The sequence below is a fragment of the Protopterus annectens genome, chromosome 12.part0 (genome assembly GCF_019279795.1).
Source record: "Protopterus annectens isolate FY-2018-M chromosome 12.part0, PAN1.0, whole genome shotgun sequence".
NCBI classification, from domain to species: Eukaryota; Metazoa; Chordata; order Ceratodontiformes; family Protopteridae; genus Protopterus; species Protopterus annectens.
In genome coordinates, this window is record NC_056746.1 from 879,610,900 (window position 1) to 879,634,761 (window position 23,862).

Genomic DNA, 23,862 nt, shown 5'->3' on the forward strand with positions numbered 1-23,862 from the left:
AAGATTTCCTGATTTAGTGCTCAGTCTGCACAACCAGAACTAGATTCAGCAGGTCTGAACCTAGCCTATGCTACAGCAACCAGAAGTGCAAACAAGAATTAGAACACATTAAAACAGTAAAAAAACAGTTGAAATTGCAGCAGATATGGTTTAAATACAGCAAATAAAATTAAAACACAGTACAAGTGCAGAAAACAGATTAAATAAAGCACTTAGTGTTGAGCTTAAACCAGAAAAAAACAGACTAACAGGCACAATAAGCATTCAACCAGAAATTCCCAGCTCAGAAGAGTGGAGATTACCCTCTCCTCCCACAAGAGCGTAGACCAACAAAGCTCCTTAATCTAAAATAACTGGCCTGAAGCCCAAGTGCTTAAACCAGAACTAAGACACTTTTAGGATAACAAACACAATAAGCCTTCAATCAGCAATTTCCAACTTAGAAGGATGTAAGCTACCTCTCCTGCCACAAGAGTGTAGACTGCAACTTTCCTTAAGTAAGATAACTAGGCTAAAGCCCAGGTGCTTAAATCAAAACTAAGAGGCTTAGAAAAACAGTTACAATTTAAAAAGCTACTAGCAAGCAGTAATAAATGCAACTGAACACTTTTAAGAACAAGTAACAAAAAGCAAAATAAAGTAATAAAGTATGAGGAAGCACAGATACAGTAAAAGTAGCTAAATAAAGTCTTTTTTTCTTTTTTAGTAAGTTGGAAGGAAGGAAACAGAAGATAATTCAAGTTTAAGTGGGTAAGGGGTTGTGCATTCTCAACTGATTAATAGTAGGGGTGGGTAAACTCAAAAGCCACCAACTTTAATAGTACAACAAGTGGTCAGGTGGGTGGAAGAAATCAAATGCAGAGAGAGATCAGCAATAGTCAGGCAGAAGCGGGTCAATAGGCACTCCAGCTAAATGAAGATACCTCCAACAATTTGTAGTTAAAGAGGAATGCTGTTTCTCAGCTCCTCCCACTAATTAATTTGATGTTATTCATTCTGCAAAGGCATTCTTTTCTAACTTTTCTAACTGACCCTAGCCAAGACTTTTATAACTCCAACATAACAAAAATACTTAAAATATAACACATGAAATATAAGAAGATAGAAGTAACTAAACCTTAAATGAAAAACTTCCCTTCAAAAATGAAATGCAGAGAGAGATCAGCAACAGTTAGGCAGAAGAAGGTCAAATAGGCACTGATTGTTTGATTTAAGGAAGTCTCAGTAGCTACCTTTGGTATAAAAGAAGAATTAGTTCATAAGAAAACCTTAATATTGTGAAAAATACAGTATGGAGACTTGCAACAAAGAGAATGAAGCTCTGATAACCCTCTGGCAAAAATAATTACAACCAAAAACATTTTTCATGTTAGAAACTTGAGATCTACCTTAGCTTCAGGTTTGAAGGGTGGAGTCTTGCTAGTGCTTGAACCATAATAGTAATGTCCCAATGGGAAGTAAGATTCCTTGTGTGGTGGTCAGAGAAGGAAAGTTCACCTTAAGAAAGCTTTAGATAATCTGAGAGAGGTGATAGGAAATTGATTTTCTCCAGTGTGGACACTTAAAATGTCAGTAAACTGGACTTGGACATTGGAATACCTGGAACCATTATGAAAAAGAGAAGCTAGAAAATCTAACACAGCCGGAAAGGGAGTCAAAAAGAGATCTAGATTCCTTTGAGAGGTCCAAATGGAAACCCTTTTTCATCTGTTTTTGTAAATCTTACTGTTAGATGGTCTCTGAAAGGATGCAAAACAGTGGACTACCTGCTAAGAAAGCCTGAACTGGCTAGCCATCATTAGAAGTCTTGAAACCAAGCTGTTAATTTTAGGGCTTGAATGGCATTCCAGATGTGTGAGAAAGAAGATCCTGTCTGGAATCAAGCACCCTGGGGGGGGGGGTGCATGAGATGAGGTCAGAGGTAAGGGAACCATTCCCAGAAGCGGGCAAATAGGATTACCATCACCTTCCTCTGATGCTTCTGTAGACATTTTGGAAGGTGTGGAGTCAGAGGGAAAGCAAACAGGGAACCAGGGGGCCAAATGTGGGTTAGAACATCTATCAGTGTTCTATCAGTGCTCTGGGAGGATTAGGGCAAAGAATTTGCTTCAGTTGGCATGGTTTATTCAGCTACAGAACATCTGCTCTGCCACTTTCAGATTGAAGGAGCACTCATGAGGCAAGAGGATAGACCTGTTCAGCCTGTCTGTTAGAACACTGGATTTCCCTCGAATGTGTATTGATATTAGAAAGCATTCAGAAGATGATACCCATTTCCAAACCCTCATTGCTTTTCAACATAATGGGTGTGATCAGGTTCCCCCTTGTTTACTGATGTATCTGACTACTAACATGTTGTCCATCTGGATAGCTGTCACTCCTTGAGGGAGGGAGTAGTAAAAGGCCTGCAATGCTAAAATAAGTGCTCTTCTCTATAGAATGTTGATATTAAGATTGGCCTCAGAGGGAGATCACATGACTTGGACTATCTTTCCCATGTAGTGACTCCTCACCCCAATTGGGACGCATCCATGGTCACTGTGGCTTTGGATGAAAGAAATACGAATGGGTGACCCTGCGGTACCAAAGGGGATTTGACCCACTACTGGATGCGTGTTCTGCATATGTTTGTTAGGCATACCTGGAAACTCACTGGTTGATGTCTGATAGACCACTACACTGCCAGAGTCCTCTGAAGCACCCTAATGTGATACTTCACAAGATGAGCCAAGGAAATGGATATAGCTATCAATTCTAGCAGTCAAAAAAACATTCTCACAGGTAGCTTCTGACAGGAGTGAACCTCTAATGCATGGTTGTGGAGGGCTGAAAGCCTGTTCTGAAGGAGTCTCCCTATCTGCATCAAAGGTAAGAGTGCTACCTGTTGCTCCACTGGTAAAAATATTGGGCCCCCTTAGACTGACACCAAAAATTAAATCAATTATTAAAGCCAATAATTTTTGCTGATTTAGTAGCATCATATTGTGGTGGAGCAGTGGAACAGGGGATAGTGGTGTCACCTCATAGTAAGAGGTTCCCTGGTTTGATTCTCAGCTGGGGGGAGCCTTCTGTGTGGACTCTGCATGCCCTCCCTGTATTCATGTGGGTTTCTTCTGGGTTGTCCAGTTTCCTCCCACATTCCAAAGACATACGGTGGGTAGATTGGGCACTCTAAATTTGCCATTGGTGTGAGCGTGGATGAGAGTATGTGGTGTGAAAGAACTACTGCATCAGGGCTAGCCACATGGTGGTGTGAACTTTGGCTCTCGCGGATTGTCATTGTTGAAATGACACCACAAACCAAAGTACAAAAAAGGGAAAAAGGGGTTGGAGATGGATGGATGGATAGCATCTTGGAAAAAATAGAATACTGCTCAGTGTTAGGCTCATTCCTACCTGGGACACATATACCAAGACCACCATCATGATTGTCTTCATATAGTCCAAGGAGGTATGTCTGAAGTCATTGACCCCCATGTGCACTATGACAGATTTGCACCTGTACCTGTTGTTCAAAGCCCTGAGTGTGTGAGTCATCTGGTGGTTCTGGCACCAGACAAGCAACTTACTGTCACTGTTTCTTTACTAAGCCTGGTAAGAGGTATATCTGTATGCCTTACAATGGAGTCACCTTTAACTAGAATGTTTGGTGTGGTAGATGCCTGTCTTATGGACTCAGCATCCATAACCTTGGTACTCCTTGCACCATGTGTGGTGGTAGGTATTTTTAAGTCTAGAGTGTTGCTCTGTTATATCTTGGAGGCCTTTGAGGCTTGGGCAAGTTAATCTTTAGAGCTTCACCACATGAAAGCTTATGTGTATTATGTTGGAGGTAGTGAGGTGTGGTGTGTGGTGTGCTGCTAGCAATCCTGGTGTCTTCAGTGCTGGAGAAAACCTTTTGAGAATTAAATAGAATGCAAAACAATCAAATTAGTGAATACTTAAGGAAATCACTGTAACCCCATACTGATCTCTGGAAGATATGCTAGTAGAAATAGAAAAAAATCAAATACTTTGGCCATACAACACAAGGATAGGATTCACTAGAGAAAACAAGGGAAAGACTGAAAGCAAAAGAAGACAGGAGCACCAGTGCTAAGGTGGACAGACAGCACTATTGAAGTAATTAGTATAAATTTGCATGTGATTGATAAAGCAGAGCCTGACAGATTGGCATTGTAGATTCATAGATTAGTACTAAGCTAACTGCCCTTGCGAGCCATTTTAAGCCTAGCCAGTTATTTCTTGTGAGACTGAAACGCTGCACCTTGTGTTTGTAAGGCATACACCTTAACCATTAGGCCACCCTCCCAACCCCCTGTGTGCTACTGTCCTTGAGTTCACAAAGAGTCAGACTTTATTAAATGACTATGCAACAATGTTTGAAGCACATATACAACACAGTCTGGCTAATATAAAAGAAAATTATCTCAGGAAAAAACATTGTAGGAGAAAGATCATAATTATTGAAATAATTCATATGGCATAATCAAATTGTATTTTAGATATGCATGCTCTCATCGAAAAGGGCATTAAATCTAAAAGTGAAAAATGAATAAAACTAATCTGAAGAAAAACACAGAAGCCCAGACTTCACCTATGTACCAATATATTTTATTAATACTGTAATTTAAATGCAGAACAGCTGAAAATGTGTTGCAGTCTTTAATAGACTGCATATTTATAAATTACTTACTTATTAAGAGAATGCATGTTATTCATGTCAGCCTCTTTTATGATGTAATATTCAAGCTGCTAAGAGATTATTGCTAAATTACTTTTGCGAATGAGAACAAATTACAGAGAAACCTACTTTTACCCTTTTAAATTGGCATGCAATTTGTGGTCATGTTAGCTGCTGCAAAAATAGTTTCACTAGTTCTAGTAATTTCCAGTTTATCTAAATAAGTAAATGGCTGAAAGAGTTTGTGACAAAATGAATAATATTGCTGTTGCAATTCCAGGGTCTGTGATTTGATTTTGATTTTTTTAATGTATTTGCATTAAACATTAAAACATATTTCCTTTAGATGCTCAGCTTCCTGTCAACAGATTTCCCTTGGGTTTGTGTGATGTGTGTGTGTGTTTATGCATTTGTGTGTGTTGGATACACGTTGATCTATTGAAAGCCATTTTTTCAATTAACGATAGGTTGTAAAAATTATGTTGAATACCTTTTAGCAATTCACAAAAAACATTTTTTCAGGGGGACAAGCCCCCTACACCCAGTGAAATTATGTATACCTACTTCAAGGTCACACAACAGTTAAGAAATGGGAAAACTCCACTGACGCTGTAGAGTGTAATTTCTTTGATCAACTGGTAGTCGAAGAAATATCTGTCGATAGATCGACTTACACATAGGTTCATAGGTTCATAGGTAGGTACTAGGCTATCAGCCCTGGGGCCTATATAAGCCCAGCCAAAAAGGTACCCTGGCTTTTGCCACCCAAGAAAATTATTTTCCTGTGCCAGTGTCGAGCAGAGCCACAGAGGTGATCCCCAGGGTGAATTTCCTATTTCCCATCCAATCATCAAGATTTTTCTTGAAGAGTGCTAATGAGGAGCTTTGTTTGATATAGGTAGGTAGTTTATTCCAGAGTATGGGAAGTCTCTGGGACAGGAATCTATCCGTCTGGCATGTTCTGTTTATTGTGGTGACAAGGTTTAGGTCCCTAGAGTGTGTAGCTCGGAAGGATTGGTATTTCTTTAAGTGGAGCATGTCCAACAGCTCTGGGTTTGACATAGCTTTGTATGTTAGGCAGAGATCACCTCTGAGTAGGCGATATGCGACGGAGTAAAGCTGTAGTTTTTTGAGACGGTCTGCGTAGGGCATCTATTTGAGGCTGGTAATCCTCTTTGTGAGGTATTTCTGCGGCCTTTCCAGTTGTTGTAGATGCCTTGTGAGGTACATACCAAAAGGGGCTTTGTACTCTATAATGGGTCTAATGAGTGATGAGTAGAGGGGAACAATGACCTCTTTTTTTTTGGATGAGAAACCTTTTGTGATGAGGTGTGCCACGTAGAAGGATTTTCTGACTACTGTGGCGATGTGATTATCAAAGGAGAGACTACTGTGTCCCAAGGTCTCTTATCACACTTTCATTGTTAAGTATACTACATCCTATGTTGTAGTTCATGGGTACAGAGTTTTTACCAAAGGAGATGACAATGCACTTTTGGCATTGAGCTTGAGGCCATGGCTTTGACACCAGGCATCTGTCTCAGTGAGGCCCTTTTGTAGGATGTCCACATCGTTAGGAGTTTTGATTATGGCTCCTAGTTTGCAGTCATCTGCGAACTTTGTTAGCCAAAGACCTTCTGTGTTAGCCTGTACTTCAGAGAAGGAGATACCAAACAGGAGAGGACCCAGGACTGAACCCTGTGGTACTCCACTTGTCACTGGTCTGAAGTCGGATTTGGAGTCTGCTACTTTCACAGTGTGGGTTCTGTCAGTGAGCCAGTTGGCAACCCATCTTGTGACATAGGGATTTATACCTAGTTTAGTGAGTTTATCTATAACTCCAGAGTGGGGGATGGTGTTGAAAGCCTTGGCAAGATCTAGATAGGCTGTGTGAACCACCTTACCCTTGTCTATGGCTTTGGTGACTGCTTCAAAGAAGTCTATCAGGTTTAGGAGACATGCTCTGCCTTTTACAAACCCAAACTGGGTGGGGTCCAGAGTTTGGAGATTACCAATGTTTTTGTTTATAAGTTCCATGATGATATGTTCCATAGCCTTGCAGACCAGGCTCGTCAGGCTAATGGGGCGGTAGTTCCCGGGGTCCGTGGTGGCTCCCCCCTTGTGGAGTGGGATAACCGTTGCTGTGCACCATTCAGCAAGCACAAAGCCTGAGGTGAGGCTATGATTGAACATGGTACTTAGGTGGGGTGCCAGTTCTTTCTGTAGTTCATGTAGAATGCAGCCTGGGATGTTGTCTGGTCCCATGGATGCTGTGTACTTGGCTTTGGAGAGTGTGGTTTTTACCTGTGCAGCAGTGATTACAGGAACTTTGCATTCTTCCGGTATAGAGATGGGCTCTTTAGGGGGTGAGAGGAGGGTAAAGTTAGCACTGAACCTATCTGCCAGGATGTTGGCAATATCAGTTGGGTCTGTATATTTAGTGCCATTGTGCTGTAACTCAGAGCAGATCTGAGTGTTGCCATTGAGATTCTTGACATAGATATAGAATGCTTTGTGGTTGTCTTTAGAATCAGTGGCAATTTTGATTTCATAACTAGCTCTGGAGGATTTTATCAGGGATCGCAGCTTCTTACTGAGGCTGACCAGGGAGCTCCTCCACTCACTGGGATTTTACTCTCTTTTGCAACAGTTTCTTCCTTCTGTTGTACAGTTTGTTTATGGCAGGGGATCACCAGATTGGCTTCCTTTTTTTGGCGGATAGCATCTTGGTTCTGTTTGCGATAGCACGATCCATGCACTCATGTAAGTGCTTATAAAGTGCAATTGTGTAGGATTCGGTAGTCATAACTGTATTGTCCATCTGCATGAGTGTCGTGAAGTTCAACACTTCTGTCTTAAGAAGCATGAAGTTGGCTTTGGAGAAATGTTTTACCATGGTTTCCTTAATGGGGGGTGGGGGCAAGATGTGGATATCTAGGTTAATTAGCTTATGGTCGGATCGGACCAATGAGGTGTTGACTTCAGCTGTGGAAGACTAGTCACTCATGTTGGTAATGACTAGATCTAGGATATTGTTGCCCCTAGTGGGGTTGTGGATAAGTTGATCCAGGGCATTGGAGTTTATGAATTCCAGAAAGCGTTGAGCGAAGGAGTTGGTACATGAGTAGTTTTCCCAGTTAATGGTGGGGTAGTTGAAATCGCCCATTATTAGGGTTTTTGGTTGAACCCTAATATTTTCCAGTACATCAAGAAAAGAGGAGTGGGAATCCTGGGGCATGGTGGGTGATCTGTAGCAAGCTACAATTTGGATTGCAGTTTTGCCCAGAGTTAGTTGCACTTGGATAACCTCGGCTGCATTATGCTGAGCAACTAGCCTGGAGGTGTGGATATCCTTAATGAATATGGACACACCTCCCCTTTGGTGTTCCGGTCCAGGTTACATGGCCGAAAAGTGTGGTATGAGTTATAGCCTGGTAGTGCAGGGGTGCTCTCTGGAACCTTGAACCAGGTCTCAGTCACTGCACAGATATCAATGTTCTCCATTTTAAGGAGTGCCTCGAGTGAGTGCATTTTGAGATTTAGACTTCTAGCATTGAGTAGCATCACCCTCAGGTTTTTGCTTGCCTGTTCCTGTTACGGTGGTGAATTTGTCATTTGAACCTTGCCTAAAAAAGGCACTATAGGGGCGGCAAGAACCTTAGCCAGTATTCGGAATCCCAGGGGTGATAGGTGCAGGCCATCTCTGCAAAGCATTGTGGTCTGTCGACCATGTCATCCCAGGCAGACAGATACTGGATCTCTTTAGAATGGCACCAGAAGCTTAGCCAATTGTTGAAGTCAACCATTTTGTCCTTGTACTGTGGCATCATTCTGGGTGATGGCAGAATGTTACTCAGGGCTAGGGACATACCTGCCTGGGATACAAGATTGGAGAGCTCTTCCATGTCTCTTTTCATGTAGTCCAGGAAGGTACGTCTCAGGTCGTTCACAGCAACATGGACAATGACAGAGTCATATTTGTACTTTTTGTGGAGTGACCTGAGTGCGTGCGTTATGTGGCGGATCCTGGCACCCGACAGGCAGCTGACAGTAACCTTCTTCTTGTTTAGCCTGGTGAGTGGGACATCAGTGTGCCTGACTATAGAGTCACCTATAACTAGTGTGTTGGGTACGTTGTTTTGCCTTATTGGCTGTGGTTGAGTGGCACACTGAGTCTGCGGGATATGTGTCATTTGGGTTGTGTTGGGGGGCTGAAAGTTGCTTGCATTTTTGCTTTAAGGTCTCTGTTGCTTGACCAGATTATTATTAAGAGCCTCTGGGAATGTTTTTGTGTTTCTATGTGTGGATTTTGATGGTGTAGGTTTAGTGGGACTATGTGATGAGTGTGGTGTGATGCAAGTGTTTACTTTCTCCTCTTGACTGTCAAGTTCAATCTTGGTTGGAGAGAGCTTTACCTCCAGTTTGGCTAGATAAGTGCATCTCTCACAGGTTGTAGTGTTGGGTGGTAGGAGGAGAGGGTTGTCTGTGTACATGAGGCAATTTCTACATTGCCCCAAGATGCCCAGATTCATCAGATAGACAGGAGAGAACACTGAGAGCTAACCCTTGGACATGCCTGAACAAAAAACTATTTTCCTCTAGATAAGTGAGGAAAGTGAGTACAAGAGCTGTTTTTCTCTAAGCAAGCGAGGAAAATAAGTACCAAAACAGTTTTCCTCTAGGTAATGAGGAAGGATGAGTGCTGTAGTAATTAGTAGGTTATTTAGTGCTTACAAGTTCTGAACAAGTGCTGATCACGAATAAGCAAATTCAAGTGCTAAAACTAAGAATCTGTATCTGGACTAAACTAGTTACAGGAAAGGGGGGGGGACAAGTGCAAATGTGGGCTTTCAAATCAGTAAGTTGAGAGAGATAGAAAAACTGCCCAAACAGCCAATAACTACAATTTCTGGGCCAGAACCACTCCTTATGTGGTAGATAGGTTACCTAGTGCTTACTACTCCCACTGATAAGCTAGAAGGCTTCCATCCAACACAGAAAGCTTGGGGGGGGGGGGTGGCGGCTCAGAAGCTTACATACAGTCCTGGATACAGCAAATCTGAATCTAGACTACACTAGTTACAGGAAAGGTATTTTATATATATATATATATATATATATATATATATATATATATATATATATATATATACAGAAAGGAAGCTAAAACAGCAGTCAAAACAATTGAAATGCAGTGCAAGCTAGCACGCCTGAGTATGTAGCAATGTTAGACCAAACAGTTTAAAAAATGCAATTAAATTAAAAAATGACTAAAAAGTGCAGAAGGAGTCTATTAGGTCGAATAAGGTAAAGAGATGGGACTGGGGGGAGTGTCCCAGATCAAATCTACAGTGGGGGCGGGCAACTGCAAAAGCCTCCAAATTTAAATAACACAGGAATAGGGAGAGTGGGTAGGGGAAAACCAACGCTTTCAGCAGAGATCTGAAAAACTATGCAGTGAAGCAAAAATAACAGTGCACAACTCTGAAGTCAGCCAGCAATGATATAAAATTAGTCAAACAACAATTACCAGTATACAACTCTGAAGTGCCAGAAAAATATACTCAGCTCTGTATATCTCCAGATAGTTTGAAGAGCACTCTGTCAGGACACAGGAAGGCTCCAGCAATGATATGCAGACTTTTTTACTAAGAGGGTCTAACTTTGTGCAAGTAATCCTTGAGATGGTCAGATAACACACAGGATGTAAAACCAGTTATACCAACTTAAGACACAGAGAAATAGGGGGAGGGGGGAAAAACACTTTCAGCAGATATCTGAAAAACTATACAGTGAAGCAAAAATAACAGTGCACAACTCTGAAGTCAGCCAGCAATGACATAAAATTAGTCAAACAACAATTACCAGTACACAACTCTGAAGTGCCAGAAAAATATACTCAGCTCTGTATATCTCCAGATAGTTTGAAGAGCACTCTGTCAGGACACAGGAAGGATCCAACAACACCCTGCATTTATCATGTATATCTGTAAATGGGTGTGGTATGTTTTGTGTGTGTGTGTGTGTGTGTGTGTGTGTGTGTGTGTGTGTGTGTGTGTGTGTGTGTGTATGTGCATGCACATGTGTGTACATGAATGCTTGTTTGCAGGGGTGGCACCTAATGATGCATTCAGGGTGTACCTTGCCTCTTGCTTAGTGTTTCCAGGACAGACTTCAGCTCACCAGGACTTTGAAATGGATTAATTTTGGACTCAAAAAACAACTAAATCATCTTTAAGTCTTATGTTCAGTAGCGCTGGTGATTCAAGTCTGGCAATCAGTACATCTGGCAATCCATGTAAAAGTGGGTGATACAACTGAAGTGCTGATATACATGAGGAATTCACAAACAGGATGCTTATACAAATGTACATACATCAAACATTCTTTAGTGTAGAACATATCTCATTTTTAGCACTGAAAATGTCTTATACAGGTTATCTCATCAGTCTGAATATTGTAATGATTCCACATTGTGAAATCAATAATCTACTTACTGAGCAGCAGTATGGTGCAATGTTCCTTTCACTGGCACATACATTATTGTAAGGAAAGAATCTTAGGGGTCTTGACAGTGAGTAGGGTACACAGCTGGTTGGGACTACGCATTTTATAATGATAAGCAGTGCAGACAGTGTTGGAGAGGAGCACTGCATTATAATGAATCTTAGGGGTCGTGACAGTGGGTAGAGTACACAACAGGTTGGGATTGTACATTTTATAATGATAAGCAGTGCAAGCAGTGTTGGGGAGGAGCACTGTATTATAATGAATCTTAGGGGTCGTGACAGTGGGTAGGGTACACAACAGGTTGGGATTGTAGATTTTATAATGATAAGCAGTGCAACCAGTGTTGGGAAGGAGCACTGCATTATTTAAAGCATGTAAAATGCTGCTGGCTGTGTGCCTTTGCATTACATAGTGTAGAAGGCATTTGAGGGTTATGTCATTTAAAGGGCACACATCATCACAAGCTGTGCATCTCTGTTTTGGCACTGGGGGTACTTGGGAAGGGGTAACCATCTTAGTGCTTATGGTGCACAGTAGGGCAGACTTGTTTGCACTCTTGCATAAATAACACATAAGCTGAACTTGGGACATTTTAAGGTTCCAAAGCAGGGCAGTACTGTGAACACCTCACAGCTATAGTGCTTTTATATATATATATATATATATATATATATATATATATATATATATGGGTCTAGGACACATGCTCGACTAGCATATGTCAGAATCACAAAACATCGAACACACATACACGAAAGCGCTTAACGTCGAAAAGCGCTTTAGTGTATGTGTAGTTCAAAAAATAAAATCTACATTTCTGCTGCACCCCCCACAACCCACTACTTTAATATTCTCACTCCAAGATCGCACTACAGTGGGGAAAAGGGAATTTTCCCTTACCCGCACTCAGGGGCGGCCCATGCTATTGGACTGGCAGACTGTAGCCCCCCCCCCAGCTGTAAAAAAATAAAGAAATGAAAGAAAATAAAAGATAAAAAAAAAATTAAAAATTTGCGGACTTTCTCGCATGTGCACTAGTCCGGACTGCTGCTGAGACAGTCTGGAGCATGCACAGACTGTTTCAGCAGCAGTCCTGACTGGGAAACATGTAAGAGCAGAGATCCCAGAAGTCTATAATGCCCCAGTTGCTATTATACTGGTGGCTAGAACAAACTCATGGTGGTGTGGTAGGGAATACCTCAGGCTTGAGCCCTGTACCTTGTATGCAGGTGTTATGGACCTGAATTCCCTACCCACAACCATTTGTAAAAAAATTGCAGAATTTTGCCTAATATTTGATCTGATCTGTTCCTCATAATATCTGTGGTTTCTAAATGTTGCAATGCTTGATATTTGATGGTGCAGTGGTAGCATTGTTGCCTCACAGCTGCAGGTTCTCAGGTTTCATTCTTGGTTGGGGTGCCTTCTGTGTGGGGTCTGCATCTTCTCCCTGTGTTTGTGTGGGTTTGCTTTTGTGTCCTCCCATGTTACAAAGACATGTCTGCATTATTTCTTCCTGGGCCTCTGCTGAAAATTGTTTTTTTGTTCCAAGTCTGACTGTCCTGATTAACAAATGTTAAATAAAATTGACAGGCATTTGAATTTCAGACTTCATATTCTTCAGAAAATACATAGTAACACAACCTTTTATTCTAGCAATTTTCTAAGTTTATAAGATGAATATTTGAAATTTGCCTTTATTTTTGGGACTGTATTACCCCATTATTGGCTTTGTCAAGGTTTTTTGTGCTAAGGTTGACAGCTATGGCAAGAACTGAATTAATTGAATATGTTTGGGGGCTGTATTCCCTCATTACTAGGTTTGTCCAGGTGTTTTGTGCTAAGAGGCTGACAGCTATGGTGAGAAATGAATTAATTAAATGATAGCCATTTAAGTTTCAGTCTTCCGCTCTTTCACAAAGCAGCTGATCTGGCGTAGTGGTATGTTGCTCTGACTGTTTTGCACAGGGACCTTGGCAGTAAAATGTATGGTGGTAACACAGCATTTTTCTTTCACAAAGCAGGTGATTTGGCATAGTGGTATGTTGCTCTGACTGTTTTGCACAGGGACATTGGTAGTAAAATGTATGGTAGTAACACAGCATTTTTCTTTCACAAAGCAGCTGATTTGGCATAGTGGTATGTTGCTCTGACTCTTTTGCACAGGGACCTTGGCAGTAAAATGTATGGTGGTAACACAGCATTTTATTCTAGCAACTTTCCAAGATTATGCAAGCAATGTTTAATGTGTCGCTGGTTTTTGGGCTTTTGACCCCAATAAATTTGGCTTTTCCAGATTTCTTGTGCTGCGAAGTTGAGATGCAGTTGAGTATTGAGTAGATTTTACAAGGAGCTGAGAGCTGCAGGGGAAGAGAAGTTTAGTGCTGCTTATGCTAAGTCAGCTTGCATTGTTAATAGCACAACAGGTTGTGTACTTGCTTTTGATGCAGAAGGTTGTTGGTTCTACTCCCACAAAGGGTGAATGCTGCCGTACTGAAAAAGTTAAGATACTAACTATGAGCCTGTTATCAGTTTGCCGTCCATTTCCTATTGCAATATTACTAGCTTATCATTTTTAATGTAATATAGGCAATTTATTCCTCAGGGGCATCAGACACTTTATTTTTCGATGAAATCATGAAATATAAAGGTGTTTGCTAGCAGCAACCTCTTCATTAGTTACAGATTTATTTAATGTGGAATTATTTAGATGACTTTTTTACTTCTTCAGAGATTGTGCATATTTACTGATAATGGTGGACTATAGAATTGTTCATATTTACTGATAATGGTGGACTGTAGAATTGTGCATATTTGCTGATAATGGTGAACTGTAGAAGTCTGAGAAGACTTTTATGACGGAAATGTTCTGAACTGGGCAGTTTTGTCATTATGGGTGCATGCATTTTGTTTTATTGTTTACTGGAAAGATGTTCTGAATTGGGCAGTTTTGTCATTATTGGTGCATGCGTTTTGTTTCATAGTTTACTGGAAAAATGGTCAAAACAATAGGAAGGTGTATCAAAGAGCACATGTATGTTTCATATGCAAAGGGCCTATGATTTGAAAACAGCCCAGAATTAATCTTTATCTGCCACTGGTAAAATGTATTTTCTTTGAATGTGGGTTTCAATGCTGTTTCAATGAATGTGAGTTTCAAGGGCAGAGAAGTTTTAATGCTAAGTTTGTTTAGCAGAGGTCTTAGTGTTTGTGCTGTAAAATGCAAAATAAAACTTTCAAATGAAGTCCAAATCATCATAGAAGTAAATCAGTATGCACATTAGTGTTTATGGTAAATGGAGTGAAATAGCCAAGTAATGGATCATTGGAATGGCTGCAGGGGGAGGCTCCATTCGACCATGATTTTGTGAGGGGGAAGGGCGGCAAACTTAAAGACAGCCCCAGCTGAACTATACCTCCCAACTGTCCAGATTTTCAAAGAATGAATAGATTTTTGCTTCTTATTTTTGGTTTGTTCCTTATAAAATTTGTGGTTTTCTGGCAAATCATTTAGGAATTAAGTCACTAAATAATGACTCACTGAGTTTCAGACTTCATAACCTTCAGAAAAATGCATGTTAAAGTAAGACCTGTTGTTCTATCAACTGTCTCAGTTTATACAAGAGCAATTTTTAGTACTGTTTATATGTTCCCCCAATATATTTGGCCTTGTCCAGATTTATTGCATTAACAGGTTGAGAGGTACATGCAAATAAATTGCTTTATAGAATTAGGCATAGCCAAACTTCTCAACTGTCCCTGATTTTGGCTCAAAATGTTGCTCTTCCCCCTAATAACCCCTCCGCAAAATAGCAATTTTGGAAGAAAACATGGATGGTTTACAATTAAGAAATAACTGTAATAATCAGTTATAGATTACTTTTATTTCAGAAATGCATGTAGATTATTTTATTTTGTCAGCTGCTCAAGTTAGCAGTACTAATATTAAAATGTCCCTTCTTTGACAGGTTCCCAGCTGTATTGTGTGGCTATTTTATATTTTTACATCACATTTTTGGTCCATTTTTCATAAAATTGTGTTTATTTTTGGCAAATTAGTGACAAATCATTAAAGACTGAAGTTAGAAAATAATGACAGACATTTGAGTTTCAGATTTCATACCATTCAAAAAAATCATAATAATGCAAGACCTATTCTATTATCTTTCTAAGTTTAAAAGAGCAATATTTAAAAATTATCCTTATTTTTGGGCCTTTGTCCCACTTCTTTGTATGGCTTTGTCCAGATTTCTTGCTCTGAGGTTGAGAGGTATGACAAATGTGTCAGGGCCATCACAGTCAGCCAGAGACATTTCAAATTGTGACATACTTGTTGCACCCTACTCCCCCATGTAGTGACTCTGGATGTGTCGAAGCAAGGCAAGGAGTAGTTATGCAGTGTAAATGAGCAGAGTATCCCCCCCATCCAAGGTAGACACAAGTACTAGAGTGGCTTTAGATCTGTCCTTGATTTTTGCAGAATGGTCTGGTTTCTGTCATATTTTTTGTACTGTTGATTTATGCTTATTACTCAAAGTGCCTGTTGCTCTGTGTTTAAGTAGCAATACTTTAATGACCGTCAGGTAAGCTTGGCTGAGATCATAAGATGCAAGTAAGCTTTAATAAGCATACTGTTAAAGAATTGCCAACATTGAAAGCCTTTCTGTTGTTGCCAGGCAGCAGGTCTTTTTTTGGATAAGAAACATTTTTACAAGTGGGGGCATCAGAGATTTCTACTTTCAGCATGTTACTTGGTACTTTAATAAAGCTGAATATAAATTATAATTAGAACTGCAGTGCAAGGAGAAGTGGTTTGAGTTGAGTGCTCCTTGTTTTTCTTATACTTGATTTTGACTGGCATTCCATTAATGTATTTAAAAAGTAATTTATTTTTTCATGACTCACAACCTTTTTGTTTCCATCTAGATATTAAGTAAGCTGTCATGCAGCCAATGCATTGAAATATCTTTATTCTTCTACACTACATTTTGTCTTGATTGGACTTTCATAATGACGATTTGGCACCCAGGGCAGTGTATTTAGTTAGTTTTTGTGGTTTTGAGCATAGCCCCTCCCCTTTTTAGTTGGCCACACCCCCTCCCATTGACCCCACCCATTCAGCTGTCTCCTGAAGCCCCCCTTTGATTTGAAGTCACCAGCCGCCACTGCCCGCACTGTAGTCCAATCTACGAAACAGGCACACATACATGGTAGCGCTTTTCTGTGTTAAGCGCTTTTGTGTATGTGTGTTCGATGTTTTGTGATTCAGACATATGCTAGTCGAGCATGTGTCTGGATCCCATATATATATATATATATATATATATATATATATATATATATATACATACATATATATATATAGATATATATATATAGATATAGATATAGATATAGATATATCTATATATTTATCTATATATTTATCTCTCTCTCTCTCTCTCTCTCTATATATATATATATATATATGTTTATATATATATATATATATATATATATATATATATATATATATATATATATATATATATATATATATATATGGGTTCATGTTAGAACGTCGACAACTGACTATATCGACAAGTAGCCCTGCAGCACGAAATAAACGAAACCTCAAAGCATCGAAATCTGAAATAACCGACATCTACTTAATCGACGCCAATTCAACCGACAGCCACTTAATCGACAACGCGCTACACCCACATCCCATATTACAGGTAAAGGGTAGTAACATGTGTTGAGTGGGGGATGTATTTATAATGTCAGACTAAGTGACATATGTTTATAAATACATCCCCTACCTCACATATGTTAATACCCGTTACCTGTAATACGCGATGTTGGTGTAGCTGTTCGAAGGATGTCGATTATTTCAGATTTCGATGCTTTGAGGTTTCGTTTATTTCGTGCTGCAGGGCTACTTGTTGATATAGTCAGTTGTCGACGTTCTAACATGAACCCATGTATATATATATATATATATATATATATATATATATATATATATATATAATGCCATATGAAATTGTTGACAGTCAAATCAGCAAGAAACCAAAGAAGTAAGAATAGACAAACTTTTGGACAGACAATAGGACAATGGTGTTCTCCAAAGTTCTGCTGGATTGTGTACAGAATGGGATGCCTGTTATGGACTTTAGCTTACAAAAGAAGGGGCTACTTACCACAGAGTAGCAGAGTGAGCATGTGCCAGGCTGTACTGCTTGAACAAAATGGTGGATTAATCTAAGAAGTGATAGTATGTGTAACCCATGTACTTTTGGTTACAGAATATTTGAAGATACTATAACCAGGGGATGCTATACAACATTACAGACTAAAGCATGTTGAGAGAATCCATCACTTCTAGAATGAAACACTACAGTTAGTGTACAAAATTGAATACCGGAGTGATTGACATATTGAGATATACTAGTACCTATATCATTTAAAGGGATGACCAGGAGGCTCTATCATGTGACAGGGCTTTAGTGAAGCGTTATCTTTATTGTGCATGCAATATTGTTGGCCTTACATAAATGGTGAAGCAGCAGGTGCAGAGAATTGTGACAGAAATGACTTGAGTACGTTGAAGAACTGGTCTCTCATGAAAGGCTGGAGACAGAAGGGACTGTTTAAGACATGCATTTATAAGGTTAAAAAAATGCAATGTGTCTAATCTTAGGAAATAAAGGTGGATAAACTAGTGATTAGAAATGGATGACAGTGAAAGACAGTTCACAGTACAAATGAAAGAGCGGTACAAGGTTGAACCAGTTGTGGATCCATAATCTAGCCGAGTACTCTGGATTGTGGATACCGCAGTGTGAGAAGGGTTCAGCAGCCAATATGTGGGTACAGTCATTAAGCTGGATGAATATAAGGATAAGGGGCAACTGCATTTTGGTTTGTCAACATCTCCTGACTGGGAAAGCACTTTTTCGGTTTTTCACTGTTACGTCCCACTGCATGTAAGCAGAGGATGGTGGTTTATTAGGAGTAGCAATTTAAAGCACCTCATTTGAAACATCATTTAGAAATCAATGCATTCTGTTAGCATCATTTTTATTTTCTCTCTTCCCTGAATTATATTCTGTAAAGCAGGCAAAAAAGATGTAGTGTATTTCACTGAACTAGTAATGGTTTCAAAGCAAGCATTTGAAGTATATGTTGAAAACAGACTAGCTAATATAAAATAAATGATCACAGAGTCAGCCATCATAGGAGGAAGATCACAACTATTGAAATAATTATAAAGAATACTCAGATTTCATTTTAGGTAAGCATGATCTCATCTGAAAGGGCACTAAATCTAAAGGTGAAAATTAATTAAACTAATCTGAGTAAATACAGAAGCCCATTAAGGCATAACCTATGCACCAATATATTTCATTAATACTGTAATTTTAAATGTGAGAACAGCAAAATACTGTGCCAGTGATTAATAGAGTGCATAATTATAAATTACTTACTCATTAAATTAAAGCATACTAAGCATGAAAACTTTGTATAATATAATATATATGCTGCTAAGAGACTATTGTTGAATTACTTTAAAGAAAGATAATGCATTGCAATAAAACCTGCCCAGACATTTTTAAAGAGGTGTGGATTTTGTAGTCATCACATATCTTAACCTCTTAGTACAAGAAATCTGGACAACGCCTGAAATAATGGGGTGACAAAGGCCAGAAACAGAGACAGATTTTAAATATTGCTCTTACAAACTCAAGAAGTTGCTAGAACAACAGCATTTGTGTTATTGTGCATTTTCTGAAGGATATGAAGTCTGAAACTCAAATGTATGTCATTATTTAGTGTCTTCAGTCCTCTGTGATTTGCCAGAAAGTCACACATTTTATGTGGAACAGGCCAAAAATATGAGGCAAAAATATGGATATTCTTTGGAAATCTGTACATTTGAGAGGTGTGGTGGTCATCTAATGTGATGCAAATAGTTATTTCATTAGCTGTAATGCTTTCCAGTTTATCCGTATTAAATAATATTTAGGAAATGATTCTTGACACAGTGAATGATGTTCCTGCTTCAGTTTGAAGGTCTGTAGTGTGATTCTGAGTTTTAGTTACTGCCTGTGAGAAGTTTGTTTGATCTCTTTGTACCCATATTCCTTTGGATGTTCTAGTTTTCCACCATCAGACTTCCTTAGGAATACTTGTGTGTGTGTGTGTGTGTGTGTGTTTGCTGGGCAGGGACCCTGGGCTTCATTTCATTTGACCCTGTTGTGGATTCTTTGTGAATTCAGAACCTAGATACACTATCTATAAATCTAATAAAGAATATAGTACATTATAGTCTCTGTGCATTATACATTACAGGAGGCACTTGGAGGTCACATTATTTAAAAGGTATGTGGTGTTACAGTCTCTGTGTGTGTTACACATTACAGGAGTCACTTGGAGGTCACATTATTTAAAGAATAAGTGGCAGTGCAGTTTCTGTGTGCTACACATTGCAGGAAGTACCTCTGGGTAACATTCATACCTCCTGACTGTTATGAGTTATACACAGAACTATGATTTCATCCCTCAGATTTACCTTTACTCCTGCTAGATTTACTGATATTCCTCATAAAGCATCTCAATCTGTGTATATTATACATTACAGGATGCACTTGAGATTACATTATTTAAGGGATGCACAACTTCACAGTCTCTATGTGTTATACACTGCAGGATGCACTTGGGGTTCTGTTATTTAAATGGGGTACAGCACTATAACCATCTCTGTGTTGTATGCTATAGGAGGGATTTGGGGTTTATGTTATTTAAGGGGTGCACAGCAGCTGCTGTGATGCCATGTTTTAGTACAGAAAGTACTTGGGGAAGGGGCAATCACCTATGCATTGACCATGCACTGTAGGAAAGCCTTGTTTGTACTCCTGTAGAAATAGCATACAAGGTGTCCTGGGGCATATTAAGGGCCCGAAGTGGGAGGTCTCCATGAACATTGTACTGCTCTAGTGCCTTTAAATCACAGGAAGCTGGAATGCAGAGAGGCAGCAGTCAAGTCAACTGATGTAGCTGTGGAGTTATCTGAAGGGAAGTGAGCAGAGAAGAAAATAAAGTGATTGCATTTTGTTAAACAAAAGCTATAAAACATGTTTTGTGCTGGGTTGCATACTACATGGCTGGTCTGTAGTGGACAACAATGGCAGCTAAATTTAAAATGTGATAGCATTGTAATCCAGAGATTTCTGTTTAAAGAATCCTTGATGGCACTATAACCTGATGATGCTGTACGATGTTAAAGAAGGGAGGATTTTAAGATAATCCAGCAGTTCCAGAATAAAACACTATAGTTACTGCACATGATCTGACAGAGTGACTGACATTTTTTTTGGCCTCCTTGGACCTCATCTTTACTGGCCCAGCCTCCAATGCATCACATCCAGACTGGGTCTTCCGACTTCTATGGTATTGCTAGGGTCAGTTGTGGATTTTAAGGGCATCCTGGGGGCTTGTATTTTCTGTGCTTTCATCTGCTATTTTTTATGCTATCCCCACTTCCTTTCTCTACCCCCCATGCCCACTGATTTTGTTTGGGGGTAAATCCCCTATTTGGACATGCCTCCTCTTAAGGTTAAGTATCAGTGAGTGCCCTAATACCCAGGATGGGCATGTCCATCCCTTCCCTACCACTCCATCAGTCACCCAAGCTGCTAACCTAACCTGGGTCAGCTGGGCTGTTGTCAGGGCTTTATCCCTCTATGCCTCCAAAGCAGCCAGAGTGATTGACATATTGACATATAATACTGCATGCATCACTTTAAGTGATATGCAATAGGCTCTGTTATGACAAAGGATTTAGTGAAGCATAATATTTGTTTGCATATGATGTCTTGTGGGCCTTACTTGAATGGTGAAACAGGAAGTGCAGAGAATGTTGACAGTGATGACATGGAGTTGTTGAATATGTGATTCCTGATTGCAGGTTGGGCACTGTGTTTTATCCAGGGGTAAAACAGAATTAAGATTAAAAGTAGCAAGGGATCTCATCTTAGGAGAAAAAGGTAAATAAATGAAGACTACAAATGGATGACATCAAACAACAGTTCACAACAGAAATGTGAAGGTTGTATATCACTGAACCAGCTACGGTTCCACAAACTATTGTAGCACACTGTATTGTGGAATCTGAAGAGCTTGAATTGTTCTGCAGAAGATGGGGTTGGCGGAACAGCCAGGGATGGATTGAAGGATATGGGTTAACTGCATTTTAAGTGATTTCAATAGGTGTTCTTTCCCTTAACATATTTTGTATCATTTTGGGTAAAAGCAATCCTGCTATGTGTGTAGTCACCTGTAGTATAGTAGCCAAATGTATCCTGAACTTTAGTGGTAACGTTATCTCTTTACTTATGGCAGTATTTCTAGCACATAAATGAAATTATGCTCGTACATGGAGATGCAGGAATTAGATGAGTCATTCAAAAGCTGTTTATTCTTAGTGTATATAGTAAACCATTTTAGCATGCAGTGTCAGTGGCACAACAGGTAGCACATTTGCCTTTATTGCTGGATAACCAGAAGGCTGTAGGTTTTATTCCAGTCCAGGTGATTGAATTGGTAACAATGCAGTGCAGCACTAGGGGGGTGCCATATGCCTGAGTGTGTCATACTTTGGATGAGACATTAAACTGAGGTCCCATCAGCTTGAACTGGTGGTAGCTCAAGTGGATACAAATGATCCCACAACACCTATTAAAAAGAGTAGGTGATGTTCTGCAATGTCCTGGACACATTTTCCCTAGTAGTAGAAATACTTCCCCTGAAAAGATGTCACTAACCCAGTCAATAAAGATAAACAAAATTCATTAACCAGGTATCTTGAATATAATGTATCAACATGGTGTACTTTCACATTCGTGTGAGTACAAGTATCATTGGTGCTTCCTGAGCATGAAAACAAATGGACTGGATGACTGGTTTATAAGAGATTTTGGTCCTTCATTTCAGCTTCACTCAGTACTGCAGGAATATTACTTAAAACAAGAAAAAAAATGCTCCGTGCAAAATTCTGATCTGATTCTAAAGTTTCCTCACAGTGGAATTCACTGTTTAAGTACAGTTTAACTACAGTGTATCTTTAAACAATATATGGTCTGAGTCAGTCATTTGTCCAGACAAAAGGTAATGGGTCATTCATAAAAAGCGGTACTTGTGCTCAGCCTTTCCCAATTAAAACAAAAAAAAATTGCCACTAAATATTCCTTAAATACTAAAACAAGATACACTTTTTGTACTCATTGCAAGCTAATGGAGATCCTTTACCTGTGTGACAAGTTATGGAGTACTAGTAGACATGTGCTGGACAGAGTAAATATTTAAGTGATGGGCTGGCATTCTGTCAAGGACTGGCTGCCTGAGATATGCTTGTTAATTGCATAAGAAAAAAAAAATCTGGTATAAAAAAATGAATAAAATAACTAACAATGTTGCTTTCCTACAATGCTGGTGCACTGACTCTACAACAATGGAAAAAATGAAGTGTAGTTGTCACGTTGAAAATATCATGAAAGCCTTCAAAAGCAAGAAACCAGTGGGTCAAAGATGGTAGCAAATTAGATGAAAAAAATGTATTTGAACAGCACGCGGTTACCTCTCTTTTACATCCCATGTCAAAGTCTGTTTGTCTCTCTGTATATATCTATATCTAATCTCTCTCTCTCTCTCTCTCTCTATATATATATATATATATATATATATATATATACATATATATATATATATATGTATATATTTATATATATATATATATATATATATATATATATATATATATATATATATATATATATATATATATATATATATATATATATATATATATATATATATATGAATGATTTGGTTGACAGATCAGCTAGTCGTAGATGTTCGTGTAAGATAGCTATAATAGCAGGGATGAAAAATATGCCTTTTTCTCTGAGTTGGTATAGATATATATATATATATATATATATATATATATATATATATATATATATATATATATATATATATATATATATGTAGCAGGACATGCAGGGCAGTTTTGCACTCCAATTTAGTTGCCTGGAGCAAGGGTATTTTAGTGTTGGCAATTTGCATGCCAAATTTGCTCCTGCATTTTGTAGTGCTATCATTTCACTCACCCACATTCATATTCTCTATATGAATTTAAAGAATGATTTTTCTGCTCACTGTTCATCACAAATTATGTACAGAAAATGGTGAGCTGAAAAATATTTTTTTTCTGGGGCAAGCCCCCCCCCCCCCGAAATTATATTTACCAACTCCGTATTTCCACCACAGTGAAGAAAATGGCACACCACCTCAAAAAGTACACTTCCAGTTTGCATAATACAATACATTTTTGTGAAACTTACTGCAGCATTAAATCATTGACCTTCTTCCTATCAGTGAATGGAGCAATGCAAACACATATTCGAGCCACACAATACAACACAGTGTCAACAAAAGATTACTTGCCAGTGGAAGGGAACCCAGTGCCTGCTTCCTTTGTTAGAATAATATTCAAATAAAGCCTACATTGCAACCATGACTAAGGAAGGTAGAAAGTTTATGAATTACCCCTGGCCATACATGTGGCATTGTAGTGGACGTGGCAATGAATCTCCTGCGCTGTATTTTCTGACACTCTTGTTCCC